Genomic DNA, 8,811 nt, shown 5'->3' with positions numbered 1-8,811 from the left:
TGCTAACACAAATTTTACTTTAGCTTCTCTGATCTTCTTTGTCAGATGGTATGTCAATTATTTCATTACTGTTTGTGTAAAATCAATATGATTTCTTTGGCGCCCATTCCATGGTCGAAGAAGTTGGGATATCATCGGCTAAGGCGGGGCCGTTTGCTTCGAAGAAGTTGCGGATAGTGATGCCTACAACAATAAGCGTTTACAAAAACAATGCATGCAAACATCCTAATTTTCTTCAGTACTAAGCCTAAAATATGACGAAATTTGTGTGGTAGTACTTAAGAAGGACCGAGGAAAATGTCATTTTTTTTTGTGAAACACCAAAAGCTGTAGAAAATGGGAAGTTGTAGGTGCCTAAAGATGATGATATACTGAACTTCAAGCTACCTGAACACTCGTGGGAGATCAGGCTAGCAAGGAGACCGCGATGTCAAACTGGAGTAGAGGGCATGTAGAGGATAATGCATCTCCTTCTCCCTAGAGGCGGTACTACTCCCTTGCTGCTTATTCTGTGGTGCTGATATTCCTTTTGCTTCAGCAAGGCCAAATTTGGAAGAGGAGATTTCGTTGAATGAGAGGTGGACGGAGAGGGGAGGTCAATTTTATTTCCGTCCATTGCTGTAAGCAATTGGCCATTTTGTGCAGATGTTAGCTAAGAAGTTACAGAGAGAGAATAACTGTAACATTCTGATATATATGCTTTCAACTTGCTCGTTCTACTGAAGTTTCTTTATGGCAGTCTGATGGATGAACGAAAAATAAAGAGGTACAGAAATTTCAGATACAGCAGGTCATTACTAATAGGTTTCCTGAAACGATTAAAAACATGTTAAAACTAGGAGAGGATAGACTCTGATGCATTGGGTAATTGGAACTTCATATAGCAATAAAGGGTGCAGAGAACAGAAACAAAAGAAGATGGTCTCCAACACAGTGACAGACAAAGAACAGAAAACGGAACATCTGATACATGGTTCTTGCATCTTAACTTCATACATTATGCCTCCAGTGAAAAAGGTGCAACAAACATGATACTTCTCGTACATAGCCGGCCCTAAGAGAAAGAACAACCAAAGAAAACATTAGTAATATGCATAAGTATGAAATGATATATATCCATATAACGGATGAAGCCCGGTGATCAGGGGGTACGTATGCTTGAGGGAACATATAGTGTCAACAAAAGAACACTGGCAATATTTGCACTTCAGAGACAGCTATGTATTTATGAAGCTCTGAAACCTTCTTGAGACATCTTAACTAAGTGGCAAATGTGTAGTTCTCGGGATCCCCACATCAAATATGTGCTTGCTTTTTCAAAGGTAGAATAATTTCTTGTCGAAACCAACAAAAACATGTTTACAGTTCATGAAACTATTTGAAAAGATTGGCAAATACCTCATATAATGCATCACTAAGTTTATATCTTGTTGTTTGTACCTGTTGCTCAAAAGCAAAATTAGATAGCATAAGAGCATCTGACTCCTACAACATCAGAGGGGCCAAGCAGTCTTAATCTGCATTTGCATGTCGATAAGAATTCTAAACTGTTTAACATACCAAGAATATATGGTTCAGTGGTTCACCATAAAATAAATATCTTAGGAGTATATGCAGAGAAGCAAATGCATTGACCATTTACACCCAAATATGGAAATCCGTTACGATCTAAATGCTTGTGCACAGTTTAGAATATCTCAAGATCATTATGGTTTTTCAAGGAAGAATTTTTCAATGCATGCCCTGGACTCATTACACCAATAATATTAGTTTAATTAGTTGTTTTAGTAAAGCTAGGGATATCGGTATTAGAGATGACCCACACATAGGCAATCATCTAAGTTCAACCTCCTAGTAAATTCTCATGTTTAGACAAATCCTTAACTCAAAATGGGATCATTATTATTTTCTGCCCTAATGTGTGAATTGGAAACAGAGAGAAACAACCACCAAGCCAAACCAGATAACACAGGGAGTTGTGCATGAAAAACATATACGATGTGTTCATTAGATGGATGACCTTCTAGCAAATATATGCTGCCAGATGCTTAATGCCCTCTTTATTTTCAAATATTGCAGTTAACTGCGGGTATGTTACAAAAATAACAGTATGACTGGGTGACATCAATCAAACATTTTAAAGTAAAATAAGGAAATCACCTACATTTAGAATTCATTGAACTTTAATTTGTACCAAAGTTCCTTAACCTGCACATGATGCTGTAACCATCTAAGTCCAAAAGAAAATTATTTTCCCCATAAACTCAGCAATCAGGATCTATTGAAGACCAAAATGCGCTTGAATCCAAAAAAAATGCATGTACAACATGGGCACACATATGCATTATTTAAAACATTGGACTAACCAAAATGTTTAGGTCGCACCTTTTGAAAAACTTGTGCTCCTAGCCTGTCAATGTGTTGTCATAGCTGCTACAGATCAATGTGGGTCATCAGAGATATAAATTTTTTCTGACAAATAATGCATATGAGCATGAATGGTATGCAAAGTGAAGAAATAACAGAAAAATTATTCATGCGGCCAAGATCATCTTATCTCTGGACACGCCAAAGAACAGACCAAGGTAGCAACGTCTAAACATTTATAAGGAATGACATGGGTTGTGCAAAACAATGAAAACCTACCCAATAAGAATGGAATCCTCATAGCGTCTTAAAACCAAAAGAACACCAATTCAAAGGCGTAGCACACAAGATTTCAAATAACTGAGCAAAAACATCATTAAGATATAAGTAGTAGACTATATACATTTTTAGTATGCTCACATAAGACTAAGGTTTGTTCCCACAGTCGACATCTATTTTCGCTGACACCACGTGAATTTTCTCAGTAGGAGAATAAATAGAGAGAGAAAATATAAATACTCATGATGTGACTAAGTAAAAAAATGCCAATAATCCAAGAGAAGATATAATTATATATGACAACAGTTTATAAAAATAATCGTTCAGCTAATATTTCTGTTGACAAATAGATGTAGATGATTACATATTGCTTTTGACATTAAGCAAGCCAAGTCAATTATCGAAGATACCTCTTGGTCAATGACAATAGAATGTAGCTCGTATAATTGTTGTTGAGTGGCTTGATCCATGTATTCCTAGTTGCGAGCAACACGCACAAGAATTTTCCATTGGTATACTCAAGGCGATAATTCTTTCAGTAGGCAAGTCTGCATGATTATTCATCCAATCTCCCTGCAAGCATATATTTTTAGCATCGATACTTATAAATAGTAACCAAAATCACAAGCTAAACAATGTGATGAGAAGATGTATCTTGCTTAATCTAAATGAAAGTCGGGAACTGGAACAACTTAACTTGATAAATAAATCTAGAATAAGAGTATGAAGAAGGGGAAAGTCATAGGAAAGAGAAAATATACATAAGCAAGGTGATAAAGGATTAAATCATCCAATGATTTTCCTACAGTAGAGACAATGATAATCATGGTAAATTTATTTACCATTGGGGAAAGAAGTGTTATGAAAAAAAGGAAATGTTTCTTCAGTTGTGAAACGACATCCGCAAAATCTGAATAAAGATGAAAATGTCTCAGTCTTTAGCCTAATTGATCAACCAGAACACACACAAAATTGGCATGATGCATGGAACACAAATGGAAATAGCAAAAGCATATACATTAGGGAAGTGATAAATTCTGTAAAAGGAAAACCTTATCTAAAATAAAGATTAAGATAGCTGAATATGTCCTATGATATGCACATGAAAATAGATGGAAGATTAAGGAAGCAGGGAGTAGAATTAATCTATGGCCACAAACCACTAAAAAATTCGGTTAGGGATGCACAGCGAGCAGAGCATGGAGGAATGGAAGTGGATGCACCAAGTTGGACTTGTGGTACAAATTTGATATACCCAACGACATGTGGGAGAAAGAAGCAAGCAAATGTGATATCTATGATAACATAGGTTGGATATTATACAACAATTTATTCTAAAATTACAGAATACAACCATAGGCAAATTAAGACAAATTCTATGAACGGTGATGTTCCCTGATGCAGTCCAATACACATTGCAATATAATTTGGTTAACCTGTGCACTACCATGGACTCTCAAGACTTGTACACTACCGTATGACAAGATGCAAATAGAGCAGCTAACCTTCTTAATATGGAAAGTTCCAGTGTTTAATTTGGTGCAAAATACTAAAGCAGATGCAAACATCATACTGTAGCCGTTACTTTTATGATCACTTCAGCTGATTCTTTCAATAGGAATCATGAATATACAAATAGCCAAATACCCATTGAAGGGAATGTTGTAGATTATTGAATGGATCGTAGCGAACAAGAGGGGGGGGGGTGAATGGCGCTACGGCAAGTTTTAACCTTTTTCAATTTTAGCGCAACGGAAGGTAAAGGTGATAACTTTTGCAATAGCGGTGTTCCTACAATGATGCTAGAGCATGTGCAACAAGCCAACAAGTAAAGGAATCAACAAGGTAGTAAGAGTAAGGAGCGAGACAACCGGAGGGCGCGGAGGCGAGGCGAGGTTTGTTTACCGCAGTTCCTTCCACAACAGGAAGTACGTCTGCGTTGAGGAGGTGCTAGTCTCACACAAGAGACTAGACGGCCACACCACGAAGGAAGGCCTCACCCTCTTCCTCGAGAGAGCTCCACGGAGGTGCTCTCCCTCTTCCACTAAGGCACCGGTCGAGGCGGTGATTCCTTCACAAGGTTGGGGCGAGCTCCACACACAAGGATGCTCCCAACACCCTATGGAGCTAGTACATCACCAAGCTAGACTCCATAGCTGCACATCTCCAATGCTCCACCATAGGAACCCATCTCCAATGCTCCACCAAAGGAACCCTTCCAATACTCCACCAAGAAGCTGTAGGGATTCGTTGCATAGAAAACAAAAAATTTCCTACCGCGAACACGCAATCCAAGCCAAGATGCAATCTAGAAGACGGTAGCAACGAGGGGATTATGGAGACTCACCCTTGAAGAGATTCCAAAGCCTACAAGATGAGGCTCTTGTTGCTGCGGTAGACGTTCACTTGCCGCTTGCAAAAGCGCGTAGAAGATCTTGATCACGGCGCCACGAACGGGCAGCACCTCCGTACTCGGTTACACGTTCGGTTGTGGATGAAGACGACGTCTACCTCTCCGTTCCAGCGGGCAGCGGAAGTAGTAGGGCCGCTAGGGTTTGGGAGAGGGGGGCGCCGGCCACTAGGGGGTGCGGCCACCTTGTGGTCTTGGGGTAGCCGGCCCCCTCCCCTTGGCCCTCATTATATAGGTGGAACACCCAAGAGTTGGTCTACAAGTCATCGAATAAGACCCCAAACCAAAACCTTCCATATCACATGAAACCTACCCAAGCTAGGACTCCCACTAGAGGTGGGATTCCCACCCTTCCTTGGGAGGGGGTGGCCGGCCCCCTTAGGGGAGTCCACTTGGGACTCCTCCCCCTTAGGGTTGGCCGGACATGGTGGTGGAGTCCCTTTGGGACTCCGCCTTCCAAAGTGGTTTCTTCCGGACTTTTCTAGAACCTTCTAGAACCTTCCGTAGAACCTTCCGGATCATTTTAAATCTTATAAAATGACTTCCTATATATGAATCTTATTCTCCGGACCATTCCGGAACTCCTCGTGATGTCCGGGATCTCATCCGGGACTCCGAACAAATCTTCGAACTCCATACCATATTCAAGTTCTACCATTTCAACATCCAACCTTAAGTGTGTCACCCTACGGTTCGCGAACTATGCGGACATGGTTGAGTACTCACTCCGACCAATAACCAATAGCGGGATCTGGAGATCCATAATGGCTCCCACATATTCAACGATGACTTTAGTGATCGAATGAACCATTCACATATGATACCAATTCCCTTTGTCACGCGATATTTTACTTGTCCGAGGTTTGATCATCGGTATCACTCTATACCTTGTTCAACCTCGTCTCTGACAAGTACTCTTTACTCGTACCGTGGTATGTGGTCTCTTATGAACTTATTCATATGCTTGCAAGACATTAGACGACATTCCACCGAGAGGGCCCAGAGAATATCTATCCGTCATCGGGATGGACAAATCCCATTGTTGATCCATATGCCTCAACTCATTCTTTCCGGATAGTTAATCCCACCTTTATAACCACCCATTTACGCAGTGGCGTTTGATGTAATCAAAGTACCTTTCCGGTATAAGTGATTTACATGATCTCATGGTCATAAGGACTAGGTAACTATGTATTGAAAGCTTATAGCAAATAACTTAATGACGTGATCTTATGCTATGCTTAATTGGGTGTGTCCATTACATTATTCATACAATGATATAATCTTGTTATTAATAACATCCAATGTTCATGATTATGAAAATAATCATCCATTAATCAACAAGCTAGTTAAGAGGCATACTAGGGACTCTTTGTTGTTTACATATCACACATGTATCAATGTTTCAGTTAATACAATTATAGCATGGTATATAAACATTTATCATAAACATAAAGATATATAATAACCACTTTATTATTGCCTCTAGGGCATATCTCTTTCAGAAGCTCTTCCAGTGCTCCACCAAGAAGCTCTTCCAGTGCTCCACCAAGAAGCTCTTCCAGTGCTCCACCAAGAAGCTCTTCCACCAAGGAACCCTAACAACAAGATCCACTAAGGACTACCACGAATTGGTGAACTTTCTCTCGGTAGAATGATAGATCGGGGTCTCCTCCACCACCTCACAAAGTATGAGCAAGATTGGTTGGGTGGATGAGGAGATCCCCTCAATTTCGAGCTCAGCAACAATGGAGGAGAGAGAGAGAGAGAGAAGAGCTAAGGCTGGCTGGAGAAGAAGGGCCCTTTATATAGGTCCCTCCAAATCCAACCGTTACCCACTGTTTTTGCCTAAGCGGTACTACCGCTTCTGGAAGCGGTACTACCGCTCTGAGTTCGAATCCCCACTGAACTTGTCCACGTGGACACATTGCGGTACTACCGCTCGCGGTACCGCTTAAGGTACCGCAATAGGGTCCAGACCTTACTGGATCCAAAGCGGTACCCGAGCGGTACCAGAGCGGCACTACCGTAACGCGTTACGGTACTTAGCGCAGTACCGTGAGCGGTACTACCGCTCTCAGGCGGTACTACCGCTCAAGGTACCGTGAAGGTACCGCATCGCGTTCTGTGGGACATTTCCACGTGCAAGCCTCAGAGCGGTATCACGGGCGGTACCAGTAGAGGTAGCGGTACTACCGCTCCTGGTACCGGTAGTACCGCTATGGCTAAAACAGCTTTTCCTCTTTCCCTCTCTACCATGTTACCTCGCGACACACACACAAAACCAGAAACCCTAAGAACTACGCTTCGGTCTTCTGATCACAATGTGCTCAGCGAGGGTACCGTGCATCTTGCAAACCTATCAATGACAAACTTTGTGCACGGTTAGAATTGTTCGAGTGTTGTTATCAAACACACAAAACACGGGATATGGATCTTGCTCTTACAATCTCCCCCGTTTTGGTGTTTGATGACAACACATGAATTTGCAATAATTCATAGGATATTATGATAAGGTATTTGGTTTGCAAGTATAGGAAAAGCTCCCCCTAGATGTGTGCATATTTAAAATATGCATTTGTATACAAATGCACACATCCTAGAGAGAACTCCCCCTAAATTTTACAAACCAAGCACAAGTGCTAAGAGGAACATATGACAAGATTATGTAGCACAAGTACACTATAGAGGCATGAATATTTGTATATAGGGAAGTTTGGGTGAACCTTTTCATACCTTTGCCTTGATAAAACCCAAACTCACCATAATAATAAGTGCCTCCATAGGAATGATGTGGCCAAACAAAGAATAAATAATGGAGACCATTGACCATTAAGCTACGCACGATTAAGTCTTAATACAAACGGGGGGATCGGGAGATCCACGAATAGAGTAGCAAACACACATACGAATAAAGTTCCGAATAACTAGGGGAAAGGTTTGATGCCAAGGTCGAAAGAACCAAAACGAAGCCACCAAGCCCTTGGCATCCCCATGCAAATTCCCGTCCTAATAGATCAACTTCTCCCCCTTTGGCATCGAGACACTAAAAAGGGAGAAGAAGCATACTAGCGTCCCAAGGGAATCACTCGCCGTCGTCGTCATCCTCCTCGTCATCATCATCCTCGTTGTCATCACCTTCATCCTCGACATCCTCCTCCTCTTCATCATCCTCCTCTTCATCTTGGTCAAGGCCCTTGCCATGAGGTGGCTCGGGGATGGATTCCTCGGAGCTAGACCAAACGAGCTTTGATTTCCACTCACCGGGAGGAGTGACGTTGTCCTCGGAGCCCTCGGAGACCGGGAGTTGCATGTGCCTCATCATCACCTTTTGGCGTTGGCGGATCTTCTTGTTGTCGTGATGGGCTTGGTACATCCTATCTTCGAGGTCCCTCTTGAAGCAAAAGGACTTCTTGAGGCGAGCGGTGAGCTTGGCGAAGAGGCCCTTTTGCTTGATGGAGTTGGGCACATAGTCGGAGTCGTCGCTATCGGCCTCGTCTTCATCCTTGTCCTTGGGAGCCCCTTTGCCAAACCTTGGAAGATCATGGTCCTTGACAAGCGGACTCTTCTCCTTGTGAATGGTGACGTTGGGGCGGCATTGTTCCAGAAGATCTCCGCGGCCTTCTTGATCCCACTTGATACAAATGAGCCTCATGAGATAGGGGGCGTACTGGGGAAGCTTGCGGAGGAAAGCACAATCACGCATATCATGCCAAATGTAGTCCATGACATCCAGTTGCTTGCCGCGGCCCCTC

The 8,811-nt window shown here is 42.1% G+C and overlaps 1 long non-coding RNA gene across 2 annotated transcripts; it reads right to left on the bottom strand.

Moving 5' to 3' along the window:
• Positions 1-860: 860 nt before the first annotated feature.
• Positions 861-3,903, bottom strand: LOC124676429. Of its 2 annotated transcripts, none has more exons than XR_006993622.1 (3): positions 3,057-3,891; positions 1,399-2,430; positions 861-1,054 (listed from the first exon to the last, which is right to left on the bottom strand). It is a non-coding gene; the product is annotated as an uncharacterized LOC124676429 (long non-coding RNA). The 2 variants fall into 2 exon arrangements; XR_006993621.1 differs by lacking the exon at positions 861-1,054 and having other exon boundaries at positions 1,157-2,430; positions 3,057-3,219; positions 3,489-3,903.
• Positions 3,904-8,811: the final 4,908 nt, after the last annotated feature.

This window comes from Lolium rigidum, chromosome 7 (genome assembly GCF_022539505.1).
Source record: "Lolium rigidum isolate FL_2022 chromosome 7, APGP_CSIRO_Lrig_0.1, whole genome shotgun sequence".
Lineage (NCBI taxonomy): Eukaryota > Viridiplantae > Streptophyta > Magnoliopsida > Poales > Poaceae > Lolium > Lolium rigidum.
The sequence above is the reverse complement of the archived record's forward strand: the minus strand, read 5'-3'. Positions and strand labels throughout refer to the sequence as shown.